This window comes from Macaca nemestrina, chromosome 1, assembly GCF_043159975.1.
Source record: "Macaca nemestrina isolate mMacNem1 chromosome 1, mMacNem.hap1, whole genome shotgun sequence".
NCBI lineage: Eukaryota > Metazoa > Chordata > Mammalia > Primates > Cercopithecidae > Macaca > Macaca nemestrina.
In genome coordinates this window covers 40044755-40060763 of record NC_092125.1, presented here as the reverse complement: position 1 = coordinate 40060763, position 16009 = coordinate 40044755, and the positions used below count along the sequence as shown (strand labels likewise).

At 44.2% G+C, this 16009-nt stretch overlaps 1 long non-coding RNA gene across 1 annotated transcript in view; it reads left to right on the top strand.

Moving 5' to 3' along the window:
- The window catches only part of LOC105484539 (uncharacterized), a 234987-nt gene that overhangs the window by 16084 nt on the left and 202894 nt on the right, over window positions 1–16009 (top strand). Inside the window, exon 3 of the long non-coding RNA XR_011611687.1 lies at window positions 3934–4132. This is a non-coding gene — a long non-coding RNA (uncharacterized lncRNA). The remainder of the gene's footprint in view (window positions 1–3933; window positions 4133–16009) is intronic.

Genomic DNA, 16009 nt, shown 5'->3' with positions numbered 1-16009 from the left:
TCTCCAAAAAATAAAACTGGATTGGACAAGGGAATTTTATCTGTTTTCCTGAGAGTGCCAACATTATGCTCCCACATCATTGTTTATATTCCAGATTCCCTGGGTTGCCCTTAATCTGGCACATACTCCAGAACAGAATGCACTGTTTTCCTCAGTGATGGTGGCTAGCACACCCCGAAGGCCACCAGCACAGCCTATGTGTCCAGTCTCCAGAGCCAGGACAGAGGTAGTCTTTCGGGTTCTTTGGGACTGGCATAGGACAGGAGAGTGGAGTGTAGGTGGGGAGGGCAGCCAACAGCAGCTATGAACCCGTCTCAAAGAAATCCCACACGAGGCCAGGCGTGGTGGCTCACGCCTATAATCCCAGCGCTTTGGGAGGCCGAGGCGGGCAGATCACGAGGTCAAGAGATCGAAACCATCTTGGCCAACATGGTGAAACTCTGTCTCTACTAAAAATACAAAAATTAGCTGGGCATGGTAGTGCATGTGTGTAATCCCAGCTACTGGGGACACTGAGGCAGGAGAATTGCTTGAACCTGGGAGGCGGAGATTGCAGTGAGTCGAGATGGTGCCACTGCACTCCAGCCTGGTGATGGAGTGAAACTTCATCTAAAAAGAGAAGAAATCCCACATGAGCTTCAAGAGAGTGTCCCAAGGAATGGCTCTAAGACTCCAAGGGTCGTGTTTCTCACCTTTATGGGTTAGCAGCTGACGACCCAGGGACTGAGACCACTGGAAGTAGGAAGGAAGTGAGTAGAAAAATGAGGGTGAAGATGAAGAAATAGAAGGGCTGGATTACCCAAGAGGCATACGATCGTTCTGAGCCATCCAGAAAATGAGGGAATCATCAGGGTTTTGGTGGGTTTTGTTTTTTGTTTGTTAGTTTGTTTGTTTTTTGGGACGGGGTCTTGCACTATCCCTCAGGCTGGAGTGCAGTGGAGTGATCATAGCTCACTGCAGCCTTAAACTCCTGGGCTCGAGAGATCCTCCTGCTTCAGCCATCCAAGTACCTAGGACTACAGGTATGCACTACCACACCCAGCTAATTTTTATTTTTTGGAGATGGGAATCTGATTTTGTTGTCCAGGCTGGTCACGAACTCCTGGCATTGAGCCATCCTCCTGCCCCAGCTTCCCACAGGCATGAGCCACTGTGCCCAATTTGGGAACCATCAGTTTTTTAAAAAATAGGATTTAATATTTCACAAAGAGTATCTATGTATTGCCTGTGAGGATGGGGTGGGAGGCGGGTAGGGCAAAGGTACAGAAGGGAAAGGTAATCACTCACCTTTAGTAATTAGGGCCTCAGTTATTTTTAGTAATGCAGGCTCAACAGGTCCTGAATGGGCAGGAAGGAGATGTTAAAGGAGGAAAAAGAAAGAGAAAGATGGAAGATAAAAAGGTCAGTGTGGTGGCTAACGCCTGTCATCCCAGCACTTTGGGAGGCCAAGGCAGGAGAATTGCTTGAGTCCAGGAGTTCAAGACCAGCCTGGGCAATATAGTGAGACCCTGTCTCAGAAAAATTAAAAAAAGGAGAGAAAGAAAAGCAAGTATGAGTATCCATTGGCAAATATGTACCAAGTGTCTACTGCGTCTTAGGCTGTGTGCTAAGAACTGGGAATGTAGAATTAAAATTTCCTGATCTGCTGAGAGAGAAGAAGGAGGAGGAGGAGGAAGAAGAAGAAGCAGAAGCAAGGAAGCAAGCGAGAGAGAGAGGAAGGAAGGAATCAGGAGGAGGAGGAAGAGGAAGAAGGAAGAAAAAGAATGAAAGCTTTCAAGCCCTGCCTTCAAGGAGCAGTATGCCACAGAAACTTGGTGTACAGATTGTCACTGGTTGTGTTACTGGGCTGCTGCTGAGCTGCTTATCCCTTTATGGTTGCTTGTTCTTCAGCAGGAAGTCCAGTCTCCACTGTTAAATGTAATTTGTCTTAGAATCTTCGGAGGGGCCGAACTCTATAAGGCAAACTAAACAAATATCCTTTTTCTTCATTTAAATAGCATGTTTATCATTCATTCCTTTTTTTTTCTCTTTTATTTTATTTTCCTTTCTCCTTTCTCCTTCTTTCTTCTGTCTCTCTCTCCTTTTCTTTTTTTCTTTCTTTCAGACGGCATTTTGCTCTGCCATATAGGCTGGAGTGCAGTGTGATGCAATCTCAGCCCACTGCAGCCATCGACTCCTGGGTTCAAGCGATTCTCCTGCCTCAGCCTTGGGAGTAGCTGGGATTACAGGTGCACACCACAGCACTCAGCTAATTTTTGTAGAGATGGGGTTTCGCCATGTTGGCCTGGCTGGTCTCAAATTCCTGTCCTCAAGTGATCCGTCTGCCTCAGCCTCCCAAAGTGTTGGGATTACAGGCATGAGCCACCACACCGGCCTCATTCATTCATTTTTCAAACCTCGAGGTTACACCTTACTACGAAAGGCATGCTACAAAGGATCTATCTAACCATTTTTTTTTTTTTTCTTGGCACTTTAAAGAACAGGGACCCTTGTGACAGCCTCTGTCTGAGGCATTAACTATCTTGGAAACCATAGATTAGATTAAGAAGGGAGGTCAAAACATTCTTGAATCACTTAAAACTGGAGACTACATGGTTTCAAGGTGAAACCCCTGAGGTCAAAACATTCTTGAATCACTTAAAACTGGAGACTACATGGTTTCAAGGTGAAACCCCTGGGTTGCACATTGGGAACTGACATAGGAAGTCTGCTTGGAGCTTCCTTTCTTTGTCTTTCATTGGTATCCCAGTGGCTTATTGCCTGAGCAGAATCACTGAAGGTGTGTGACGTGACTGAATCAATTATCTGCACTGGCAAGCAGCAGCCACCTGCACCACCAAAGACTTTTGGGACACCCTGCTGCTGTCGTGCAAGACCCAGGTTACAGAAATGAAGAGAGTGTGTTCCCTGCCCTTGGGTTGCTTACAGCCTAAGAGAGGAAGCAGAGAGGTAAACAACTGATTGGAACTTGAAACAAAATCAAATGCATTTTAAACTCTGGAAGAGGCACTGGGACCATGAGGACTCAGATGTGAGAGCACTTAATTTCATTAACAGAAAACCTGATGGAGGGAATATTCATTTCAGCTGAGCCTTCAAAGATACATAAGATAGCACAGGTAGAAAAGATGGAAGGTGATTTTCCAGCTGAAGGAATTGTAAGGGATTTGCACAGAAACATGAAAGCATGCAGTGGTTCCAGGAAAAGTAGCTCTTTGGAGGTGGCTTGAAGGGAGGGAGAGTGCATGGGGCAATTAAGTAAAAGTCATGGGCCGGGCACGGTGGCTTACGCTTGTAACCCCAGCACTTTGGGAGGCCAAGGCAGGTGGATCACCTGAGGTCAGGAGTTGGAGATCAGCCTGGCCAACATGGTGAAACTGTATCTCTACTAAAAACACAAAAACTTGGCCAGGCATGGTGGCAGGTGCCTGTAATCTCAGCTACTTGGGAGGCTGAGGCAGGAGAATCGCTTGAACCCGGGAGGCGGAGGTTGCAGTGAGCCGAGATTGTACCATTGCACTCTAGCCTGGGCAACAAGAGCGAAACTCCATCTCTAAATAAATAAATAAATAAATAAATAAATAAAAAGTAAAAGTCATCTGAGAGACTCACAGGAAGAAACTACAGCAACCTGCCCACAGACGGATGCTTAGGTGGGAGGTAGTGCATGTTGCCTGGTATTCCAAGTCAGGCACACCAGAGTTTGCCTCTCAACTGTCTTATTATTGCTGACATATGTTGAACTTATTGAACCTCATTTTCATATTACATAAGTTGAAGATAATATATCTACATTTTAGATGGATGTTAAAGTGCTGAACAAGTGAAAATGACAGACCCTCAATAAATGTAGCCCCTTCTTTTTAACTCTTGAGGCGGAAACATAATTGAGCATCAAATCATTTTCTGTATTGTCATTCGTTTCACAAATAGTTATTGACGGCCTTCTGTGCATTGGGCCCTGTGCTAGAAGCTGAAGAGTATTCAAAAATGCAAGCCATCAAAGAGAAGATAATATAGTTGTGAGATGATATGAGGAGAGATCAAAGGAGAAGTCAGTGTCCAAGATAGCAACCAATCGGAGCCCTCACAAGGCTGCGCCCCATTCATGAACAAAAGGAGCATCCAGGCAGTGAGTACTGTGCGTGATGTACGAAGAGTGGTGTGCATGGTGGACAGAGAGTGCTGTGAGTTCAGAGTACGGTGAGGTCACTGAGGACTGGGATGGGCTGGAAAGGTTTCAAGGAACAGGAGAAATGCGAGCCAGACCTGGAACCTAGTTAGCATTTGGAGAGCAGAATCACTGGACGTGTGTGAAGTGACTGAAGGAAGAAGAGGGGAAAGGAATGATTGTGTTAAGTGGCAAAAACCCAGCCATAGAGCAAGGTGAGCTTAGGGGAAGTCTGGTTTGACTGTATAGGAGGAGTCCTGGGAGATAGGGCTGAGAGGGAGATTGGTGTCAGATTATGGAAAGCTTTGGAGGTCAGGCTAAGGACTTCAATTTCCATGACAGGCAATGTGTTTTTCATTGTGTGCTCTAGGGCACACAGATCTACCTCCCACCTGCACCCTGCATTTTTTAAATGCCACTTATTCTGTAGTATTCATATATTGTACTGTTTTCTCTATTAGAAATATGTGTCATACTATGCCCTAAGCAAAACTATAAATTCTACAGGATAGGGCTCATGAAGATTTCCTAAGTTGATGTGATTTAATGAGGTAGCAGATCTTAGAAGCTGGGAAGTAAAGAAGGTTTAGTGATGTCCGTGGAGAAACTGGGAGCATACTGCTCCGACGGTTTGTAGAAAGTGCCAGCCACTGCACTGTCTCCACACTTGGTGCCTCTCCAAATGTTGATTTTAATGCTCTTGGAGTTGCCTTGATGGTTTGGACCTCTAGTTTGAACAATATCACTGTAGACCATATTTGATGTTACTTCCCATACACTAATATCAGAATCCTGAAATACAGGTGTGATGTGGTTTGGCTGTGTCCACACCCAAATCTCATCTTGAATTGTAGCTCCCATAATTCCCGTGTCATGGGAGGCACCTGGTGGGAGGTAATTAAATCATGTCAGTGAGTCTTTCTTGTGGTGGGGTTCTCATGATAGTGAATAAGTCTCACAAGATCTGATGGTTTTAAAAATGGGCGTTTCCTTGCACAAGCTCTCTCTCTTTGCCTGCCATCATCTGTGAAATACATGACTTGCTTCTCCTTGCCCTCTGCCATGATTGTGAGGGCTCCCCAGTCATGTGGAACTGTAAGTCCATTAAACCTCTTTTTCTTTCCAGTCTCAGGTATGTCTTTATCAGCAGCATGAAAATGGATAATACAAGGTAGAAGGCACATTTCTGCTGAAAGGTCTTAGATCTTCCAGATTCTTTCAGATTTTGCCTGATCAAACTCCTTCACTCTCCTAAAACAACCAAAGTAACAACAGAACAGTAGTAACAAACTCATCAAGTAACAATAGAACTGCTGTGTGTTTATAACTCCCTTGCTCTCTAGAGACCCCTGTGCTTTGATATTATCATTTGCTCTTTCTCAGCTTAACTCTGAGGAAGAAATCAACCAAGAACCTTGGGAATCAAGTGACCAAGGGCAGAAAGCAAGAAGGGTGCAGTGCAAACATGGCCTGCCTGGATGTTTGCTTTGGTTTAAAGAGTTACCAGGGATAGTATACTAACCTTTTATTTTGCAGGGGCCTTTACTTTCCTGGTAAACAGCTGTTTTTAAAGTAGCAGTTTCTCAATGTGACTGGGCAAACAGATCCTTAAAATAGATCTGACCCTCCTTTCTGTGCATCAGCCAGGGTGGCAGCAGTGACACCTGGGCCACTGGTCCCAGTTGCATGCCAGGAAAATAAGCAGTAGTGTCTGGGTTACTTTTCTATCCAGGGCACAGCCGTTTATCCCACTGCCTCTTGAAGCCATAGCCTGTGGTGGCCCCGACTACCACCAAGTAGTAGACTCTACACACAAGTGTCTGCAGCCCCAGGCGCTGAGAGAGACCCTCCCAGTAGGGCATGCACAGGGACCGCCTTACTGGCCTGGAGTAGATCACTTTGGTTTCACAGACTCTTTTTAACGTGGTTTTCCATAGCAAGGGCAGCTAACTGGGGTGGAGGTGAATATGGGGCCTGGGAAGAGGCCATTCATAGTGGTTCCTACAAGGAACAAGGTCAGTGTCTCCCCTTCCCAACAGGAGCCTGCTCCTGCAGTTGGGGGTCATGCCTAGCTCTCAAGGCCCTAGATGCTGACCATCCTCAGCCTGTTTTTCTGCCCCTCTCCATATGTATTTACTACTGGAGTAAGACCAGCTTTTTACAGGCACTCCCCAAAACATACACATACATGAAACTTGTGCCAGTCTTCTCTTCTGGCCTTTGTTCATGCTGTTCTTTCATCCTGGTAAATTCTTTCCTTTCCCCTGTATCCATTCAAATCCTTCCCACCCTTCAAGGTCTGGTGTAAACCTACTCCCTCCATAAAGCCTCCTCAGCATGTTCCTATTTGTGATCCTGGTTCTTGTCTGTTTCATGTAGGTCAGTTCAATCTCTCCATGTAGTTTGCAAGCCCCAGGAAAGCAGAGTCCATGTCAGGTCCTTTAAAGGTGTCACCTACATCCCCTAAAATAGCTCTCATTTCCTGTATGACTTCTCTCTCCTTTGTAATTCACTTTTTTAAAAAAACCTTTTTTTTCCCCCCATAAGTGACTGGGAATGATGCTCTTCACTTCTGAAATGCCTGTAGCTACTTGCACAAAGCTGGTGATCAATAAATACTTGCTGATTGGATAATTTATCAATAGCCTATATTGAAGAGAGAAAATAGTAACTAAAATGATGAAAGCTTGAGCATGATCCATCAATCTTACTTTGGATCCTTGAAGACGAGCACGTCTAAACACATAATGGCCTTTGCATGCAGTTCTCTTTCATTTAGTTGCTTAAAGAGGTAGTTTGACTCCAGCCTCTCTATATTCAGCTACAACAATTCAAACTAGTAAACTTTAAATGAACATCCTGACTGTACTGGATCCTAGTCACGGGATCTGAGGCCCTGCTCCTGGAGAAGAGAGTGGAAGAGCCTTTATTAGTCACCAACCAGTCATTTCCCACTTAGCCCTAATGCGTAGTAAGCATGACAGCTATGAGCAGTAGCCACAGGCTGTTTAGGATAAGGGAAAATGTAGGGAAGGAGATCCAAAGGATGCGAAGCTGGAATGAAGGATTTCAGCTTCCAAAAGCACAAACTGATTGATTCTCAAAGTACATACCGTAGCCTGTAGTGAGTCATGACCAATTATGCAAGTGGCATAGCAGACACCAGAACCAAATGAGACCTCCAAGGGAGGGAAACCAGGCCAAAGCTTTCTCTGGGGAGCAGCCAAACCGTCAACAGTCATGGAACAAAGTCAGGAAAAGGCCCTGAGAAGAGCTAAATTTATCCAGGTTGCCTGTGGTGCTTGAGGGCATGAACTTCAGGGAAAAAAGAGCAAATGAGGAGTTACTCATATGCCAGAGAGAGAGAGAGACCAGAAAAGACAGGACAATACCTATGGCTGGTGGTTTACAACAGCAGAAGAGGGAAATCTCACTAATGTTGACCAGCAGCAGCTGCCTAGCCATATCACTCTGTGTGTGTCTGTGTGTGTTGGTATGGGTGTATGTCTTTAAACTGAGGACCTTTATACTAGGGATTTAGAGTGGACAGAAGATCAGGAACCACATCAAGTTTCCACTACCTCTGATGGCTCCTAGAAAGGTAGTGTTTTCCCAGAGAACTAGGTAAATAGCTGAGAGTTACAAAAGCATGCCAGTTCATACCCAATGATTGGAACATGTGATACCCAGGGTACGATAGCTTAGTGACATAATGGTAGAATCTCACCTACTGATGGATCACAGAGAAAATGCTGAGATCATTGTCAGTCTGAACAATGTTTCTAATTTGGAAGGAGTTGGAGGAAGCCATGATAATGAGTTATCTTGCCCACTCAAGGGTGGCTCTCAAAAGTAAGGTGGGCAGGAGGAAGCAGGAGGTGACGGATCACTTGCTGAGTAGCTATTGGTAGTTTTTTGTAAATACTCTCTCATTCAATCCTTTGAGGTAAGTATCGTCTCCAGTTTATAGATGACAACACTGAGACTCATGGAGTTTATGTAATCTTAACAAGGTCACCCTAATGATAAGGATTGAAGTCATGGTTCAAACTTAGGCTGCTTGCTCCAAAGCCTGGGCTTTTTCTGCCCTACTGCCGTGGTTCCTAGCTCTCTCCACACTCCTCAAGTCTAAAATCCCAGCCAGAGTGAACCTCCAGGGAGAGCCTGGTGTAATCAGGACATGGGGGATGAGAATGTGAGCTCTTTGCTGGTAAAATCTCCTGCATCTTGGACCAATCAAAAGCTAACAATCAACCAATCCCTTCCCTGGGCCGACCCACCACTTTACTACTTGGAATTTCTTCCAAAGTGACATTTTTTTTTAGAAAACACAGTTAATGAGATGAAAGGTGACTGTCGTTGCCTTTTCTCTTTGCTTTAAGCATGTGATAACCTTTCTTTCTGGTCATGTCCCAGTCTTCTTGGTCTTTGCCCTCAGCACTGTGAAAGTGCATGTTTGCCCAACCTTTATACCACACAGCTCTGAGCAGCACATGTTCTGATCTGGACTAAGTTCACTTAGCAGAAGAGTGGGTGGCATCCTACTGACCCTTTCTGGAAATACCTGTCCTCACCAGGTTCCCCTTAGGCCTATCCTGGTGGCAACTGTGCTAGGATGGGAGCAGAGTGGGTGGGAGCCCATTTCTCCACAGGAAATCCAGAAACAGTCCCACCAACTTCTCCGGGATTAACCTTAAATGCCTTCGCCCTCCCTTAAATCCTCTCACTTCCTTCCTTTTGTCACTTTAAGCATTAGCTACGTATCATTGTAACCCATGTTCAATACTCAGGAGGGAAAGAAGCAATCAGAAACTCACACCTTGGCTCGCTTATTCAGAGACTAGGGTCCATTCTACGAGTTCCCTGTATTTTCCCTTACTCTTCCCATCCTAAGGCTGGTGCTCCTTGGGATTTGGGCATCTTCTGTTCTCAGTGTATTCGTTCTCCCCGGGCAATCTCATCCTTTGTTATGACAATGATCACCATCTCAGATCTCTCTCTTCTTAGACCTCAGCACCTACCTCTCTACTAGACACCTCCATTTGGAAGTTCCTCAGGACAAAATACATGCTCAATAACTCATTGCTGAATGCATGGATTGTTTAAACCCCCAAAAATGGGCAGCTCAGGCTGAAGTAAGCCTCTGATTTGTTGGATTTTATAGTTCCCCCTTTATTTTATTTTAATTTATTATTATGGATTTGTGAGGCAGTTTGGAGTGGTGAAAGGATCACAGTCCTCAGAATTACAACTGTGTTTAGATCTTGACCTTGCTTTAACATCTATTTCTTTCTTTATTTTTTCCTTGAGACAGAGTCTTGCTCTGTCACCCAGGCAGGAATGCAATGGTGCGATCTTGGCTCACTGCAACCTCCACCTCCTGGGTTCAAGTGATTCTCCTGCCTCAGCCTCCCAAGTAGCTGGGATTACAGGCATGCACCACCACACCCGGCTAATTTTTTTGTATTTTTAGTAGAGACGGGGTTTCGCCATGTTGGCCAGGCTGGTCTCAAACTCCTGACCTCGTGATCCACCTGCCTTGGCCTCCCAAAGCGCTGGGATTACAGGTGTGAGCCGCTGCGTCCGGCCTTTGACGTCTATTTCTGTCTATCTGAAGGTCACAGGCTAAACTCTGAGCTAGGCAGTATGGAGCCCCATCCATGATTCTACATCTGGTTCTGTTGCAAAATGGCTCTGTAGCTTTGGGCAAGTCCCTTTGCCTCTCTGGATCTCCTAGTCTCTGAATAAGTGAGCCAAGGTGTGAGTTTCTGATTGCTTCTTTTCCTCCTGAGTATTAAACATGGGTTACAATGATATGTAGCTAATGCTTGAAGTGACAAAAGGAAGAAAGTGAGAGGATTTAAGGGAGGGCGAAGGCATTTAAGGTTAATCCTGGAGAAGTTGGTGGGATGGTTTCTGGATTTCCTGTGGAGAAATGGGCTCCCACCCACTCTGCCCCCATCGTAGCACAGTTGCCACCAGGATGGGCCTCAGGAGAACCTGGTGGTTGGATCTCCTGGTTGAATTGCTAAGCTGAATTATCTAAGACCCATCTAAACTTACCTTTCAGGGTGAAGCATTCTAGCACCTGTAGGTAGGAAGTGTTTTTCAGACTAACTAACTGATATTTTTTTTCTACAAGGAGGTACTGTAAATCTCAGCAACTTGGAAGAGTTCATTCTGTTTTTCTACAGCTTTGTCCAGACTCTCTGAATGAGGGTGAGAACTAGAACTAGTTGTTGTTTTCAACCGATCCAAAATTCAGACTTCTGTCATGGTAGGTGTCCACATAGCAGGGTTAAAGATGAATGTGAAAATATCTGTCTCCACAGATGCCTATGTTTGTCTAGCTTGTCCACTTTCTTTCCTTCTGGTACACAGACTTGCAGAGGCAGCTGTTACCTGAATACACAGGCAAGAGTTTCTCTGCATGAGGCTTAGGCGGCCCCATTCCCCCACAGGATCCACCGCCACCCCTTTGGGTGTGACCACTTAATAAAAACAACACACTATAAAAAGTGTTTTAAAAAAAAAAAAAAAAAGTTTCTCTGCATGGATGATTGGCTGTAAGGGAGCTGCCACTGCAGGTTGATAACTGCTTGACAAACATGCCAGACACAAGAACCATGACTCTAAGTGAACTGTTAACTTTCCATGTATTCACCTCGGTAGGTATATAGGGATACTAGGTGTTTGAGGGATACTATTTAATTCTGATAGTAAATTTATTTAAATTTTATTTTTTTTTAAAAATTTTTTAAAAAATATATGTATTTTTTAATAGAGATGGAGGTCTTGCTATGTTGCTCAGGCGACTCTCGAACTCCTGGCTTCAAGTGATTCTCCCACCTCGGCCTCCCAAAGTGGCACCTAGATCTCTTTTAAATTTTAATCAAAGTGGCACAGATCCTGAATTTAAACAAGTTAAATGTGCTAAAAACACTTAGCAGTCCTGTAGACTCCTGACCACCTCCTCCATGTCCTGTTCCCCAGAGGTACTTGCATTCAAATCTTTCACTGTTTCTAATGATATATACTTCCATATTTTATTTTATTTTTTATTTTTATTTATTTATTTTTTGAGATGGAGTCTTGCTCTTGTCGCCCAGGCTGGAGTGCAGTGGCGCAATCTCAGCTCACTGCAACCTCCACCTCCTGGGTTCAGGTGATTCTCCTGCCTCAGCCTCCTGGGTAACTGGGATCACAGGAACCTGCCACCATGCTCAGCCAATATTTTTTTGTATTTTTAGTAGAGATGGGGTTTCACCATGTTAGCCAGGCTGGTCTCAAACTCCTGACCTCAGGTGATCTACCTGCTTTGGCCTCCCAAAGTGCTGGGATTACAGGCCTGAGCCACCACACCCAGCCATACTTCCATATTTCAAAGAATATACTGATGTTGTTTAATTAATAATTTGATACTACTATTATTAGACAGGGTCTCATTATGTTGCCCAGGCTGGAGTGTAGAGGCTATTCACAGGCATCACAGTGCACTACAACTTCAAACTCCTGGGCTCGAGCAACCTCCTGCTTCAGCCTCCTGAGTAGGTGGTACTACAAGTGAGCCCCACTGTGCCTGGCTAACTTGAAATTATTTAAACATTTTATTGTAGATGAGGTTTTAGATCTCTATTGCTCCCTTTTTCTTTTCATATGCTTCCAGTTCCTCCAGCAGAGAAGTCAAATATATTCAGCATTTAGATTATTATGACTATTGAAAGATTGTTCGTGCTAAGCCAAGTATTGGATTATAATTTCAATTTTTGATTTTTTAGGTAATTAATGATTGCCTGCTTATTTTCTTTTGTTTTCTTATTACTTTTTTTTCTTTTTCTTTTCTTTCTTTTTTTTTTTTTTGAGACAGGGTCTCACTCTTGCCCAGGCTGGAGTGCAGTGGCATAATCACGGCTCACTGCAGCCTTGACCTCCTAGACTTAGGTGATCCCCCTACTTCAGCCTCTCAAGTAGCTGGGACTACAGGCACGCATCATCACACCTGGCTAATTTTTTGTAGAGATGAGGTTTTGCCGTGTTGCCCAGGCTGGTCTTGAACTTCTGGGCTCAAGTGATCTGCCTGCCTTGGCCTCCCAGAGTGCTGGTGTGAGCCACTATGCCTGGCCCTTAATTTTTTTAACCTATGGCTAAATCCCTCTACCCCATTCAACATCCTCACTGTATAAAGTTCCATGTGGTCAGAGCAGGTGTCTGTGGAGAATGGAGATATTTTTACATTCATCTCAAAGCCTTCTATGCGTACAGCTCTATTCGCCCCCGCCCCCCAGTAGACCTTCCTCCAGGAGCTTCTCTCCTCTTGTTCCACTTTGGGTGATCCTCCAGGCCTGCAGCAAAGCTGTCCTTGTGGGACTTCCCTTCATGGTCATTCCAGGAATTTCCTTCATCTTTCTCTTATATTGCATCCCCTATTTCTTGCATCCCCTATTTCTTGCATCCCATGTCTTCCCCTTTCTTGGTTTAGATTTTCATTTCAGTTTCATTTTATTTTCATTTTGTCACAGTCTCTAGAAATCTCTAGTAAAGGATACATAGGAGGTAAATTTTTAAAAAGTCTTGTTTGTATGAAAATGTCTGTATTCTATGTTCACATTTAATTGGGACCTTCAGTTGGTATTAGTTGAAAATACTTTTTCTTTAGAAAAACATTTTTTTCATTTACTAACTTTTAATGCTGATATTGATAAGTCTATTGCTATTATAATCATGTCTTTCTATGGAGACTATTTTCTTCCTGGAAGCTTTTGATTATCCCTAGTATGTTATAATTCATTGTTTTTATTTAACAGTAGGGTTTGTCAGAGCTGGGTGCAGTGGTGGGTGCCTGTAATTCGAGCTATAACCGGAGGCTAAAAGAGGATCGCCTGGGCCCAGGAGTGAGTTTAAGACCAGTGTGGATAACACAGACTCTGTCTCAAAAAATAAAAAATTTAAAAAAAAAGGTAAAATTTGTCAATGGATGGGCTACATCTTAGGGTCCTCAGGTGGCAAGTGGGCTTTTCCACACACACAATTGGTCTTATAAGACAAGAAATGCAGTGCAAAGGCCAGGACTTTGAAACGGGGTCAGTGAACTAGTGTGGTAAAAGTTTAATGCTTTTCCTTCTGTCATTTAGGTGGTTCCCCCCACCCCCCCATTTGTTTTCACTTTAGAAATTATCAAAGGGATTAGATAAGTGATTACCTCCTTGGGGTAATTTCAGATTCTGTCAGAAGCCGGGAAACTTGGACAGGATGTGAGGCTGCAATTTCAGTTCATTGAGCCTAAAGAGCACCCTCTTTGGGGATGGGCACCAACAGCCACCTAGAAAAGACTGGAAGAAAGAATATTTGAATATGATGGCTACCAGTGGAATTTGAATCAATATGATTGTGCCAAGCAAAAGAGTGAAACTATTGTATAGATATGAACTCCTGATGCTATAAGTTTTTTACATTTTATTTTCAAGACAGCAGCTTCTTGCAGTATCACTCCATGATTATTGCTGTCGATCAGGAAGTAGTCTGTAACAGGATATGCATGTAGAGAAATAATAGATAGCATTGCCTGCAGATAAGTTGAAATGCCTTCTCCCTGCTCTGAAAACAATACATTTTCAGATTTTTAAAATTTATTTGTTTTTGAGATGGAGTCTTGCTCTGTCTCCCAGGCTGGAGTGCAGTGGCACGATCTCTGCTCACTGCAACCTCTGTCTTCGGATTCAAATGATTCTCCTGCCTCAGCCTCCAGAGTAGCAGGGTTTACAGGTGCCTGTCAACATCCCTGGCTAATTTTTATATTTTTAATAGAGACAGGGTTTCTCCATGTTGGCCAGGCGCGTCTCAAACTCCTGATCACAGGTGATCCTCCCACCTTGACCTCCTGAAGTGCTGGGATTACAGGTGCCAGCCATGGTGCCTGGCCTGAGTTTTCAGATTTTAAATGAAAGATACCTGATCTGTGCTCCTTCTTCTAGCCACAGTCTGCCATGTAAACGTATTTGGTCTGTTCCTGAACCCAAGGGGAATTCTTTTCTCTTTCATCTATCCATCCATTTATGCATCCAATCATCTACCTGTATCCTACCTGCCTGTCAGACTAAGTCTAAGAAGCTTTGCTCAACTATTTAATTCTACTGATTTCTCCTTTTTTTGAATACCTGCCAGATAGTTATTGCCATCCCTCATTTTAGCACATAGCAGTTCATGACTTAGATTGACTTCAGTTGTGGTCACAAACACAAATGCCTACCAAGGGCCAGGCGGATGATGTATCTGAAGTCTGCTCCATCAGTCAGATAATAGACCCCTGGGGACTGTGTGAACTGGAGAATAGGTGCTGTCAGTAAGGGACAGCTGCCCTTTGCTCCAGTCTGTTGCTGCCTCCCAAAAATCCAGGTAGATGTAGATCTTCCAGTTTTTCAGGAGAGAACAGATGTCTAAATTTTTACGACTTTTTAAAGTGGTGGTTTAATTGTAGAAAAACACGGTGTAGGACAAGCACAATGTGTGTTTCACACTGTACATTTGCAGCCTCTGAGGTGATGAGCTTCTTGAGCTCATTGTTTCTGAATTCCATATGACAGCTCATACATTAACTAACATATACAGTAGGTGCCTGATAAATGCTTGCCACCCTTTCCAGAGCACCACATCCAAGCCAAGTAAAATTATTGCCTCAGCTGATTCTCTGTAGCTTGTAGGTGGTATAAAAAGAAATGTTCCCCTAAAACTTTATATATTAGAGATACCCTCCTTGCCCCCAAACCTAGTGGGGCTTGATGTATTTGCTTAGCAGGTTAAATGAACTATTAGTGTATTTAAGTGTTTTTTTTTTTTTTCCTTTTTTTCGAGAGACAGGATCTCACTCTGTCACTCAGACTGAGGTGCAGTGGTGTGATCACGGCTCACTACAATCTTGAACTACAGGATCCTGTCACTTCAGTCTTATAAGTAGCTGAGACTATAGGCACATACTGCCACACTCAGCTATTTTTATTTTAATTTTGTTTTTTGTAGAAATAGGGTCTCACTATGTTGTCCTGGCTGCTCTCGAACTCTTGGCCTCAAGTGATCCTCCTACCTTAGCCTCCCAAGGTGTTGGGATTACAGGCATGAGCCACGCACCAGGCCAGTGTGTTCTTTACCATCTTTAAATAAAACCTTCCCTCAACATTCCATTCCTCTACGGCTACCACTAATGGTATAAATTTGCCTCTTATTTATCACATCATTTGGTTCTCAGTTACCCTTCCACGTATACTGCTCCCCAGAAATCACTCTCAGTAAGACCACCAGTGACCTCTTTATTGTTAAACACAGTGGTGCCAATCAGCCCTGGCCATTCTCGCAACTGACTTGAATCAGCTGATAGCATTTGATACTGTTAATTATTTCCTCCTCCGTGAAATTCCCACTTTTCCTGGCCTTTGCAGCTTTACTCTCTCCTACATTTTCTTCAGTCTTTCTGGATACTTCTCTTCAGGCTCCTTTTCCTGCCCGGTCCCTAAAATGCTGATTTTCTGCTGGTGTCATTTCAGGCTCTCTTCCCCCTCCTTCCGCACATTCACCCTGGGTGACCTCATCCTCTCCCGTGACTCTCCCCCTGCATGAGCGCTGAGATGCCCAGTTCCACCATCTCCGTTCCAGACTCATCTAATCAGCTGCCTTCTGGCCGTGTCTGTCTCCATTGATACTTCTCACTCAGCATGTCCAAGGCTGAGCTCATCACTCTCGCTCCACCTCCCCTCTCCTCTTCCTGCATCCCTGTCCTCCGTGAGCAGCATCACCATCTACCTTGTGGCCTGGACGTGAATCCTGAAACTTCCTCCTTGTGTTGGATTC